The sequence below is a fragment of the Drosophila ananassae genome (genome assembly GCF_017639315.1).
Source record: "Drosophila ananassae strain 14024-0371.13 chromosome Y unlocalized genomic scaffold, ASM1763931v2 tig00000095, whole genome shotgun sequence".
Taxonomy (NCBI): Eukaryota; Metazoa; Arthropoda; class Insecta; order Diptera; family Drosophilidae; genus Drosophila; species Drosophila ananassae.
In genome coordinates, this window is record NW_025319057.1 from 274,135 (window position 1) to 288,125 (window position 13,991).

Sequence of the window (13,991 nt, forward strand, 5' to 3'; positions counted from 1 at the left end):
GTCCGTCGGTTTCTACCCAAACTAGTCTCTCAGTTTTAAAATTATCGAGTTAAAACTTTGCACACACCCTTCTTTCCTTTGCAGACAGTATATAAGTCGGAACGGCCGGGATCGGCCGTCTATATCCCATAGCTGCCATATAACTGATTGACCGGAAATGCCATAACTTGGTTGTTTTTCAAGTTAGAAGGATGGGAGTTTCAATGGGTTCTTCTTTGGGCAAAATTATTCCAAATTTATATTATGCCAAATTTCATGAGGATCGGCCGACTATATGCGAACCGCTATATATCTAAAAATATAAGATGCGTGGCGCCACCTATCGGACTGCGACTCAACTAAAAGGGTATATAAACTTCGGCTCCGCCCGAAGATAGCTTTTCTTTCTTGTTTAAGCTCATGTTAATGAGATACTGCTAAATTTAATGCGCATATGCGAGCCCTGACAAGCATGACTACAACGAAGCAGATTGCTAACAGCATCATAATCCAAGTGTTCTTTCAAAAAATTGATGATGCCATACAGTCTAAGTGGAAATGAAGGCTAAGTTGGATTCCTTGGATTCCATTCAAACGTGGGAGTCTATCGCCAGTTTCCTCGAGCAGAAATGCTGGACTTATACATATGCGAGCCCTGGCAAGCATGGGCACATCAAAGCAGATTGCTAGCTGCATCATAATCCAAGTGCTGTTGCAGGAGGTTGATGATGCGATGCAGTCTAAGTGGAAGAAAAGCTGACTCGGATTCCATTCCAACGGGGGGGTCTATCGTCAGTTTTATTGAGCAGAGATGCCGGAGTTTGGAGAGCATGGATTTTCCATCCATGTGGAAGTTAGGCGGCTGGATTTATGCCGCAAGTGCCTTGGTTTTGGTCATCCATCTCGTCGTTGCATTGCTTCAAGCTAAGTGAACGCAGACATCATAGTCTGCTGCACGACAAGACCCCTCTCTCGCGGTTTCCGCATCCAGTGACGCTGCTTATCGTTCATCGGCCGCTGCCATCAATTCTTTCATCGCCAAGGATCGTTTAGCCAATATTCTAGTCCGGAAACGCTCTGGAGTCCTACTGCCCTGCCAAGCGCTGCTCGATTCTGCCTCGCAGGACCTAATCACTTCAAGGCTGGCGAACTAGCTGCAGCTGCTGAAGATAAGGTCTCCGGTGTCTGAATCCGGCATAAGTGACGCATGGTTCTCAACAGATGGGTTTTCTGTCCAAGTTTGATTGCAATCCCAATGCTCGGACGACTCGGCGCAATTAACTGAGATCGTAGCCTCCAACATTCAACTGACCTTCAGCCAAATTTTACTCGGGGCGTCAGCTCTTGGAAGATTCCCGCCAATGTAAAGCCAGCGGATCCTCACTTTCACCAGCCTTTAGAACTTCGCCCTTCAATTTTGTTGGTGAAATCGCATATAAAGACTTTGTGGCGACATACATATACGCTTACTCATTTCCATCTCTTCAGCGAGAGTTTGCGTACGTTTATAAGTTTGGCAGACGAATACGTTGGATGAATGAAATGGTTGCCTCCTCCGGGCAACCAGCTGAGAGCTGGGAAAAACTTATCTTCCGAATATCTCAGAATAAATGAGGAATTGTCTGATAGGTCCTCCGTGGCATCGCTTCAATTAATACCATCTGATCCAATAATTCAAAACTCCCGGTTCCCTGTACGAACTGATGCCGTAGTTTTACGGCGTATACGACGGCACCAAAACCATGCTAGGTGATCCCACCATCAAAAAACTTTTTTGTTTCCCGGCTTGCCCCTGATACTTCTGAGATTGACTTCGGCTTACATTAAAGCCGACATAAAGGAAGTGGATATTACAAAATTTAAATACTCATACACAAGGCACACGTCATCTTTCAAAATACGCGTTGCCAAGCAGATGTTCAATACTTTTTGTCCTATCAGTATTTGTCAAGAGTACATTTTGATCAAGAACATCAGCAAAGTTCGTTGAAGAAAAAATTACCAAACCTGGGGGAGTGAAGCTCCTCTATGTTAGAGCCAATGACCAACCATCCACCTCGTCTTCCTCAGCTGCCTACTGGAAAAATTTAATTATTAATATTATTCTTACCCGGCACGAGTCTATTTTAATATCTAGTACTCGTAGAATAGAAGGTTGTATTGTATTTGTGTGAATACCCCGTATCAGTATCCCCGTACCAGTATCCAGATTTCGATGCTTTACCGGGATGGTACGCTGGTGACGAGGCTGTCAACGTTGTTTCCGTGGAAGGGATTGTGGTACTTATGCTCCGCTTGAGGGTGTCAGTTGGCTCCCAATAGCCGGCGCGAGAATTCACGGGAATTGGCCCAGAAACCGGAATCAGCAATATTAGCGGTAAGAGTGTCCGACGGAAGAATCCCAATACCAAGCCATCTGAGCCAGCAGACCCAGAAGAAGTTGATCTTACTTTTCGTATTTCTATTAACATTGCTCTTCTTACCATAGTTAAGCCACAAAATATTTATACAATTAAGCATATTTTAAAATATCACTTTTTCCATAATAAAGATAGTCTTGAACTATAACCGATAGAGATTCTTTACTCAGTGCCCATAACCGCGGTAAAACCTGCTCCCGTCAGAAGGACCACTCAGAAGAAAGAAGGAAACAATCAACACACACCCGAGACCAAATATTCAAATATAAACATAAGACCGTCAATTAACTATAGCAAGAACATTCAAGATGCAGTGAACCACCTGGAAGACATGATGACCTCAGCAGCAAAGCACTTGAATCCTGCGACCACAGAATAACCTCTACACTACTCCGCCACAAATTCCTATATAGAAAATCTAGTCCGAGAAAAGCGGCAGCTCCGCCCTGAATGGCAGGCACACAGATCCCCTTCTTCAAAGGAAAGGCTAAAAGCAGCGACACGAAGGCTCTCAAAGGTTCTACGGAGCAGAGAAGAACTTGCTCAAAAATCATACATAGAACAGCTTTCCCCAAAAAGTAACATGTGTCCTCTATGGAAAGCCCATCCTAAATTAAAGCCGCCCATAGAAGCAGATATGCCCCTTCGAAGCGCGCAGCGATGAAGAAAAAGCAAGCGTCTTCGCTAGTCACCTTTGTAAAGTTTTTACTCCAAGTCAAGCAGCCTCTCCTTCCATTCTTCCAGAGCTACCAATTCCACATCCAATTCCAGCTATAGAATTTAATTTCAATTTAACTCCATTATAAAGCTTGGCTACTTCCCTCAACAATTGAAAAAATCCATTATAATAATGGACAAAGCTTTGGCCTCTTCATATAGACCAATAAGTCTACTTTCATGACATATCCCAGGCATTCGACCGAGTCTGGCTGCAATGTATAAAATAAAACTATTACTCCCACAAAACTGTCATGAGCTGCTCAAAACATACCTGTTTAATCGAGTGTTCACTGTAAAACAAAAAAACTTTACAACACACAAGAAAGGAAAGCTAACTTCGAAAGCTAACTACCCTTGCAGTTGAGTCGCAGTCCGCTAGGTGGCACCACGCATCTTATATTATTAGATATGTTCGTCCGTAGAGCGTTATGCGGCATCTACGTCAAACTTGAACTCTCGGGAGTAACGGTAGGTCCCGGAGTCGTAGTCAAAGACCGTAAATAGTCTTGACTAAATTTACCTGGATTTTCCAAGGGACTGCTCGGGTTGGCCAGACGCTTGCTGTGATCAGTCTGGAGTTGATGTGCTTGAAGTCCTGGGGTGGTTTTCCTCAAGTACCGGTAGTATGGTGGTTCGGCTGATTCCTTATCGGCCGGTCCTACTGGCGGTCCGTTTCACGGGAGCAACACTCGAAGTAGGTTGGGTAACGCGGGGTCTACTGGTGGTCCGTTTTACAGGAGCAACACTCGAAATAGACTGGTATGCCGCGGGATCTCCTCGTGGTCCGTTTCACGGGAGCAACACTCGAAGTGGTTAGGTAATGCGGGGTCTACTTGTGGTCCGTTTCACGGGAGCAACACTTGAAGTAGACTGGTATGCCGCGGATTCTACTTGTGGTCCGTTTACACAGGAGCCACTCGAAGTAGATTCGATGATGAAAGTTCTACTGGTGGTCCGTTTACACTGGAGCCACGCGAAGTAGATAGCTTTCAGAGAGTCCTACTTGTGAACCGTTTTACACAGGATCACTCGAAGTGGGTTGATTTTAAGTGCCGTGGTTCAGACACTGAGTAACGAGACGGTTGACTCTGATTTCGGAAGAACAACTCTTATATAAGATGCTAAATTAAAAGGTCAATGTTATGGACGTGCTAAAACTAATGTTAAAGCCAGGGTCACCCACCTCTGAGTCTGCTGACTCAGATTGTTTGTTCATGTACTGCTTGCACACGCATTTCGGCTTAGCTGGCTGGTTTTTTCTTGCATCGGTCAGTCGGTCATTCTTCCCGCTGATATGCTGATTCTGCTTCTGGCGCCGTCTACTAGTGCTGAGTTAATAGGTTGGATATAGTTTTATGCTTATTACTAATTATTTATAGTTGAGAAAATCGGTTAGTGGGTTTGTATATTGCGACATGCTGATGCATATTGATTGGATCAAATTACTAAGTGTGCATATAGGGTAGTAGGTCTTGGCACTAGGTGCCAACATTCTCCCCCCTTGGTTACTGGCCCTTGCACTTTGTGCTCTTCAGTTGTGAGTTGACAACCTTGGGCTTGTGGTTTGTCTCCTTATTGATCTTGTCGTGGCTCGTTAGCTTATTGTTGATCCGCAATGAGTGGGGAACTATGTACTCTTCCGGATTTTACTATTTGCTCCTTGCCGATGCATACAATCAAACTTTGTCGTGGCTCGTTAGCTTCCGGTGTCCAAGCCGTCGTATTACCGACGACTTGTTCTGCCTTTATATTAGGAGCTGATTCCGGTCGCACTGGCCCCATCACAATCCATCCAAGCGCGGTATTTTTTAGTAGTGGTTGTCCTTCTCCCAAATATGTCTGTTGTGGCCTCATAAGCTGGGAGATGATTTCGGCGCCCAACAACAGATCAATATTCTGGGGCTGTGTAAATTCAGGATCGGCTAAGCGCAACTGAGATGAGATATTTCTTGGCGCTTGAATAGGGTGGGATGGTTGATTGGGCATTGTTTCCGATAGTACAACGACGTTGATTTGATCTTCAAAGGCAGTGGTTAATGATGATAGGGTCACCACAGCCTTTTTTCGTGATCTTTTAGTTGTTCCTCCCAGTGCACCGATATTCAGGGTTGATGGCTCCAATTGTAGTCCAAGTGTGTCAGCCATCCTTCTGGTGATTATGTTAATCTGTGATCCAGAATCTAGGAGTGTGCGGCATTGCTGATGGGTTCCGGTTGGGCCATGTATTTCCACTTGGGCGGTTGGTAACAGAACGGTGGGCTTATCTGTAAGCAGGGCTGTGGCTAAACACACCAATCGTCATGAACTGGATCGAAGTGGAGCAGCCGACGTATTTTTCTGCATTGTTACTTGACTGGTTGCCTGACGCTCAAGGTTTTCTAACATCTGCTTCAGAGATTGTCGATTGGTTGGATCGGTGACGGCTAGTTCTAGAGCTGACAGCGTGTGTGGATCCAATCTTTCCTCAATGATGTGTATCAAGATTGGCTCCCAGTTGTCTGTTGACACTTTGAGTGCGTTGAGAGGGGCGACCGTTCGGAGCACGGTATCATGTAAGCTGCGCAGCTGGTCCGCTGATCCATTTGTTCTGGGGTGTCCGAAAAGCTCTTGGATCGCGGATTTAATCAACTGCCGTTCATTTTGGTATCGATTCTTTAGTCGTTGCCATGCATCCTGGTAACTGGTCTGTTCGCCAATCGACGTTGCGATTAGATTTTGTGCTTCACCTGTTACATGATTCTCCAAATGACGGAATTTTACTGGCATCGCTGTAGTCTTGATTGTGGATGCATTCCGTAAAAATTTCGTAGAATCGTAGCCAATGCCGGTAGTCTCCATCAAACTTTGGAATTCTACTGGTGGTATTACAAACGGAGGTGCAATCGCGGGTTTTTGTGTTGATGCTGAAGTTGATTGCGATTCTTCGCTCAAAAACGAAAAGTATTCTGCTCGTACAACCTGAAATCTGTCATCGGTGTGTCCATCATTTTGTATGCCTGGTTCCAGGTCGATGAGATCATGGTATCCCGTGACGATTTCCTTCCATAGCTCCTTCATGTGTTGTCTGACGTGTGTGGACACTTCCCGTCCTTCGGTGCGGTTGCACAGAAAGTCTTCCATATCGTCTAATCGTCCTTCATGTCTTCGTTTTAATGATGTTAATCAAAGGTCTTCTCCTTCGTTTCCTCGTGATGATTGTGCCTTTGGCTCGAGATTTTCGCCTGTTTTCCGGGGCCTTTGTGACGGGCCTGACACTGATGGGATTCCATCCGAAAATATTGCTTCATATTTTTTTTACAAGCTCTTCTAGCGCTTTGGTCTTTGTGAAATACTCATTCTCAGGACTTAGTGCTAGCTCATGAAGCTTGGCATCATTTTTTTTAAACTGGGTCCATGAGTGAGTTAGCTGTCTGAGTCTCTCCTCGAAGTATCCTCCCTTGAGTTTACGCTCTGCGGAGTCCTTAGTGAAGTTTTTTATTAGCCTTTGGATGACTTTGTTGCTTTCAATTTGCTCATCAATGAGCGTTTGAATTTTTTTTTTTTGTCGTTGAGTTAAATTGCGTTGAGGTTTGTGTTCAAGTTGTGATCCTCAAGGATCACGTCGGGGTCACCAAATGTTCGTCCGTAGAGCGTAATGCGGCAACTACGTCAAACTTGAACTCACAGAAGTAACGGTAGGTCCCGGAGTTTGTAGTCAAAGACCGTAAATAGTCTTGACTAAATTTACCTGGGTTCTGCAAGGGACTGCTCGGGTTGGCCAGACGCTTGCTGTGATCAGGCTGAAGTTGATGTGCTTGAAGTCCTGGGGTGGTTTTCCTCAAGTACCGGTAGTATGGTGGTTCAGCTGATTCCTTATCGGCCGGTCCTACTGGCGATCCGTTTCACGGGAGCAACACTCGAAGTAGGTTAGGTAACGCGGGGTCTACTGGTGGTCCGTTTCACGGGAGCAACACTCGAAATAGACTGGTATGCCGCGAATTCTACTTGTGGTCCGTTTACACTGGAGCCACGCGAATTAGATAGGTTTTAGAGAGTCCTACTTTGTGAATCATTTTACACAGGATCACATGAAGTATGTCAATTTTAAGTGCCGTAGTTTCAACACTGAGTAAAGAGACTATTGTCTCTGATCTCGCAACTATCTTTATTTCAGAAGAACAACTCTTATATAAGATGCTAAATTAAAAGATCAATGTTATGGACGTACTAAAACTAATGTTAATGCCAGGGTCACCCACTTCTGAGTCTGCTTGGCTTGGGCTGAGGACGCGCAACATTCGAACGCCACACGGGCAGAGGTGTCTTCGCGGCTGGAGGATCTCAACACAACATGGAAAGAAGTCTATAGATTTGGTGATGAAATAGCTATGCTCGACGAAGTAGATGGCTATGTGGATCCGGAGCATGACAACATATTCTACGAGGAAAAATATCTAAGGGCATATGCTATACTTTCGGCGATGGTAGGTACAAGACGTAGTCCATCAATTGTGAACAGTGAAAATGGCAGCGGCGTGCTGCAAAAGAACGACGCAATAATAAGTTTGCTACAACAACAACAACAACTCTTCCAGCAGTTGGCGGCAAATCGAGCCACTGCAAACATGTCGAGACCTGAAGGAGGAGACGAATTCATCGCGGCGAATTCAGGTAGTGCTCAAATGGTAATGGCATCAGCTCAATTGCGAATTGCCTAAAATTCAAAATTAACGGTTCGCTGGCAATTATTCAGAGTGGCCAGCTTGAGATTACGGATTCAGCTTACAACACTGCGTGGGAGCGACTTAATGAAAGATATAATCGATCACGGCACATCGTGAATTCACTATTGGAGCAGTTTGTGAAGCTGCCAACAACAACAAGGTCGGATACAACAACATTGCGGAAGGTGTCAGACTGCGCAAAACAGGACGAGACTGTTGGATCATCTACTTGACGCTGGAGAAGCTGGACGCAGACACTCGACGCAGGTGGATCGAGCGCAGTGTGGAGACAGACACACCCACACTGGAGGAATTCTTCAAATTTTTGGATGCACGTTGCGAGGAACTGGAGCTCAGCGTGAAACAATCGGAGGAAAGACTATAGCCTCAATCGGTGCCAAGACAAGAAAGGTCACACATTCGCTGGTTGTACTTGAAGGAAACAAATGCAGCAAATATCATTCTACAGAGCATCGTCTATATGGATGCCAACAATTCTTGGATATATCAGCAGGGCAGAGGATTTCGTTTGCCACGGAAAACGCTCTATGCTACAATTGTCTTAAACCTGGTCATGGGGTCAGGAAATGCAAATCTACGTTTAACTGCAGACAATGTAAAGGTCAGCATTACTCACTGTTACACCTGCAACGCACGCAAAAGGCTATTGGAACAATCGCTCAAACTGGTGAGGATCAGGAGGATCCTAGCGCACACTCAACGGTGACTACGAGTCACATCGCACAAGCAGAAGGTTCTGCAGCAATTGTATGTGCACAAGGCACTGCAAATACACAACAATCAACTGGATGGAACAGGAGCACCTTGCCTACGGCCATGGTCAACGTTCGCAACGGGACTTTCATCAATCAAAGCAGACACTACAAGGGGATGCAGCACTATATGCATCCAATCCCGTATTTCGCAAGATCAGCTGGTAGTCCAGGCTCACGTGCTTGGAAGGATTACATTATTATTGGAAGGGACGGCCATCGACGCGTCTGCACTCCGAGTTTTCAACGATCTGCAACTGACAGATTCACAATTTAGCTCAAATGCCCAAATTGACATTCTTTTGGGCAGCGAACACGTTTGGAGTGTTATAACTGGGAGAAAGATCTACGACAACAAAGGAAAGCTCATTGCTATATCATCAATTTTCGGATGGGTAATTACATCACTGCTTGCATCACGTTACGGCACTTACAACGACAATCGACATCGATGCTAATCTCAGAAGGTTCTGGGAACTGGAGAGCATACAACGCAAAGCAGAAGTTCAACCTGAAAAACTAAACTTCCGTTTTAAATATCCGAAACAGAATTCGATGATACACTTCAAGGAGCGCTGCAGAGGTTTAAATCAGTTGAACGACGTTTGGCACAAAATCAACAGTTAGTTCAGTAACGTAAAGTTCATGAGGGAATACCAGGAGCTATCAGAGACTATCAGAGAATCGTATGGAGAGAGGATCCGTCAGATCCTATCAAGCACTTCCAACTATGCACGGTGACGTATGGAACATCATGCGCACCATTTCTAGCAGTCCGAGTGCTAGAGCAACTAGCTGCTGACCATAAGCACGAGTTTCCGAACGCAGCAAAAATCGTGTTGGAAGATTTCTATGTCGATGACGTTCTCACTGGAGCAAAACTGATGTCCTGTGCTAACCTAGAGCTCGGGAAATGGGTATCGAATACCAAGCATCAAATCGGAGGATAACACGGATTCCTCACAATCATCAGTCAAAGTTCTAGGGCTGCATTGGCACCCTGGAGAGGACACATTGTCGTATAATGTAAGCCTATCGAAAGACCCTAGCTGCACCAAGAGGCAAGTGTTGTCGGATGTTTCGCGAATATTCGACCCTCACGTCTATTGGCACCAATCGTAGTTCAAATCAAAATACTATTTCAAAAACTCTGGCTGTTGCAAACTAGCAGACAACTGGCTCAAATGGCGAGCTGATCTGGACAACCTTTACAAGCTCCAGATACCGCGCTTAGTTAAAAGCGACACACAGAAAATCGAACTGCACGGATTTTCAGATTCATCCACCAAGGCGTATTGAGCGGTGGTATACAGCCGAGTGGTTAACGACGATGGAACCATTTCGGTCACCATACTTGAAGCAAAAACAAGAGTGGCACCTTTAAAGCAGCAGTCTTTGCCGCGCCTGGAACTATGTGGCGCACATCTACTAACTAGTTACTACTAGTTAACTTCTGCAATCCATAAAGGCTGGACTAATCAACAACAACGTAACGATCTACGCATGGAGTGATTCCACGATACTCCTGTCATGGCCTTTGTATTCACCAGCCCAACTTAAGACGTTTGTTGGGAACCGCACATCAGATATACTTGAAATCATTTCGAAGCATGCATGGCGGCATGTAGATTCAGAATCGAACACAGCGGATTGCGCATCCCGTGGCTTGGGAGTATTCGAGCTCATTGACTTCCAATTATGGTGGAAGGGTCCTTCATGGCTGAGTGACAAGGATCAATTCTTGGTAAAGTTGAACAATTCTCACAACTGTACTTCTCTTTCAGGCAAACGCATACAAAGCGAAGTCAAAACTAACTGCCTAGCTGTGCAGACGACTGTCACGACGGACAACCCATTGGATAAGCTTCTCAATCGCATCTCATCTTGGCTGCTTACGTTTTTCGCTTCATTCATCGCATGAAGCACCCATCTTCGAAACAAATATCGAATTCTCTAACATTCGATGAGATCAAGGCAGCAAGGATTCGGTGGCTGCAACACGCTGAAGCTGGTTTTCAACCAAGGCTTCTTCACAATGGCCAAACAATTTCACCAGGAGTATGTAACAAGTCTGCAGCAGCGTTCTAAGTGAACCACGACAACCCCTAACATTTCAATTGGCAGCGTTGTGCTCGTAAAGGAGTCCATCACACAACCAGCATCATGGCATCTAGCGAAGGTGATCGACACTTTCCAAGGAAAGGACAATATGGTTCGAGCAGTCAGGATCAAGACGGCAGCAGGAGAAGTGACCGGGCAAAATTACCTATCGATACATAGTATATAAGTGCCCATATTGTCATCCTTATAATTTCTCTACCTACTAGCTTTACAACCCACAACTTGTATACACACACATATATCGTGTGTGTGTATAATCCTTACAGAAGTTCCACAAATGGAAGATCTGTAACTTTACTTTAGTACCAATTAGACAGCGAAACTGACAATAACATAAATCTCTACAGTCCACTGCTCATTCGTCTCATCGGTTGGGGATCAGAAGAGTTCGAAATTAAGGAGGGCGTACCCCAAGGAAGCGTCCTCGGCCCCACTCTATATCTTCTATATACAGCAGATATCCCAACATACCAGCGTCTAACTATGTCAAACTTTTCCGACGATACAGCCATACTAAAAAAATCTAAATGCCCGATGGAATGTTTCGACTGGAATACAAAGTACTACTCTACAATTCAGTCATAGGGCCTATCTGGAAGTATGGCTCCGAACTTTGGGGCAAAGCAAGCAGTAGCAATATAGACGTTATCCAAAGGGCACAGTCTAAAGAACTTAGAACCATCACAGAAGCTCCATGGTATATTCGCTATAAAGATATTCATAGAGACCTAGGTATACCTCTCGTCAAAGTCGAAATTTCTCGCAGGAAAACTACAAAAGGAAACTCTCCACGCCCCACATAGTATAGATGTTTACAAACTAATTTATACCTTTTTATTTATATTTATTTAATTTATACCTTACAAACTAGTTTATAAACTAATATGTATTAGATTAATTTTTTGAAAATTGTTGTTAGTTTCCCCGACTAATGTCTAACGAGAGACTGAATTACCTCCTCTCCGACACGGCCATCCTAACATATATACACGTCCTCGTGTCTATAATCAACATCTGAATTTCATTCCACTTTATAATTTTATTAAATGCTTTCAAAGAACCACATAATCTTAACTTCATATAATGTTCATTAACCTAACTAAACTTCTATTTTTAACATATCTCTTATATTCTCTAATAAACCATTTCCATACAAAAGATCAACAAAAAGTTTTCAAATTATACATTAATCAGTTAAAATCGTTACTTCGTAATCCAAAATACATAACTAAACTTTTACAAGCCAATTTTTAAATTCTTCGCCAAACACATTGGCTTGACACATAATTGTCCATCGCCCAACAGTTGGCTTCACAAATTTATCAAACAAATCTTTCGTCCATCGTCCAACACTTGGCTTCACGAATTCATCAAACAGATCTTTCGTCCATCGCCCAACACATGGCTTCACGAATTTATTAAACACATTTCAAAAGCAAAGCATTTCAAAAGACTTTTCCAACTGATATTGTTCTTTGTAATTTACATCAAGCTCTTCTGGAATTTGCACTACCGGTAACTTTCGCAAACTTTCGTGTAGGTACTTGTAACCTATTGTTCTGTGTAGACTTTAAAACGTATTGGTCTCCGTCCAATACCTCGACCACCAAAAAGGGTCCTCTGAACTTAGGATCTAATTTAATTTGCTGTCTCTCGCTGTTTTTAAGCAGCACAAAGACCCCCACACAGAACCTTGTTACTTTAGCCTTATTTTTATCAAATTTTATCTTCTCATATCTAGCGGCGTCCTCCATGATCTTTGCGGCCAACTCCCTTGATTTAATCTTGTCAATTTCATCTTCGGTATCACTAATAGGTATCAATCCTAGGGGTCGCCCAACTTTACCAATCAAAAGTTCTAAAGGACTACACTTAGTGCTACGATTAACTGTACAGTCAGAAGATCTAACTGTACATCCCCTAGTGCGTCCTGCCACGATCTAGAGCTTGTCTCAACAGCCGTCAAAAGATTGTTCAGTGTACTCATGACCCTTTCAACTTGACCGCTTTCTCGACTTGCGCCCGTTCCAATTAGATGTAATTGTATTTTTAGATAGAAAAAATGGCACAATCTTTGTGCCCGTGAAACTGCGCCCCTGATCGACAATTAAACGTGTTGGTACGCCAAAAATGGCAATCGAAGATTTCATTGCGTTTATACAAGTAATAGCATCCAAGGAAAAGGAGTGATATAGATAAACCTATTTTGGAAAAGCGTCGATTTGTACAATAATATATTCCTTACGATCGCTTTTTCCGCTTAATTTACCCGATATATCCATGTGAACAGTGTGCCAAGGAATGCTTATTTTTGGAATTGGGTGTAATTCCATTTGAGGTTTTCCTGACGTACCCTTAAACACTCTGCATGTAATGCAGTTCTCCACGAATCTTCGAACATATTTTGCCATACCTGAAAACCAGTAATGTTCATACACTTTATCAAGTGTTTTCTCCCAACCTAAATGCATGATAGAATCATGCACCTGATTTATAATTGACCAACGAAAAGTACGAGGAACTACAGGTAAACAACGAGTTCTTGAATTCCTTTGAATCTTTCTATACAAAACATATGATCTAATTTCATAAGTGGCAACTAATGCTAATGGTAAATCGTCATTCTTTAACTTAGTTAAGATTTCTGATATTTCTGGATCCTTTTGTTGTCCCACCAGTATCCAGTTCTCCGATTTTTCTATTAAGTCAATTCGTTATTCTTCTACTTTATTTGGTATTGACTTATTTTATTGACACACCGGGTTTCTAGATAAAAAGTCAACGTGTGCCATACGTTTACCTTACCTGTGTTCAATTTCAAATTCAAATGTTTGTAGGAACTCCCACCAACGATAAATCCTATGTGACAACTCGACTTTATTTTGAGAAGATTTGATTGAGTTGCAGTCAGTAAAAATCACCAATTTTCTCCCATGTAGATAGTGACGAAAATGTTTTACTGCATTCACAACGGCCAACGTTTCCATTTCATATGATATATATCTGGACTCGCAGGGGCTAGTTGCTCTACTAAAGTATTCAACCACACGGGGCTTAGAGTTTATGCGGTACAAAAGGATGGCACCATACCCGATAAAGCTGACGTCGGTATGCAGTTCTATGGGAAACTGAGGATCTGATAATCAAAACAGGCTTATTTGTTAACACACTTATGATTTAACTGCGAATTTGTTCATGTTGTGTTTGCCAATCAAGTCTAATCTTTTCAGATGTGAGAAAATATAAAGGCTTCATCAGTTGAGAAAACCCTGGAA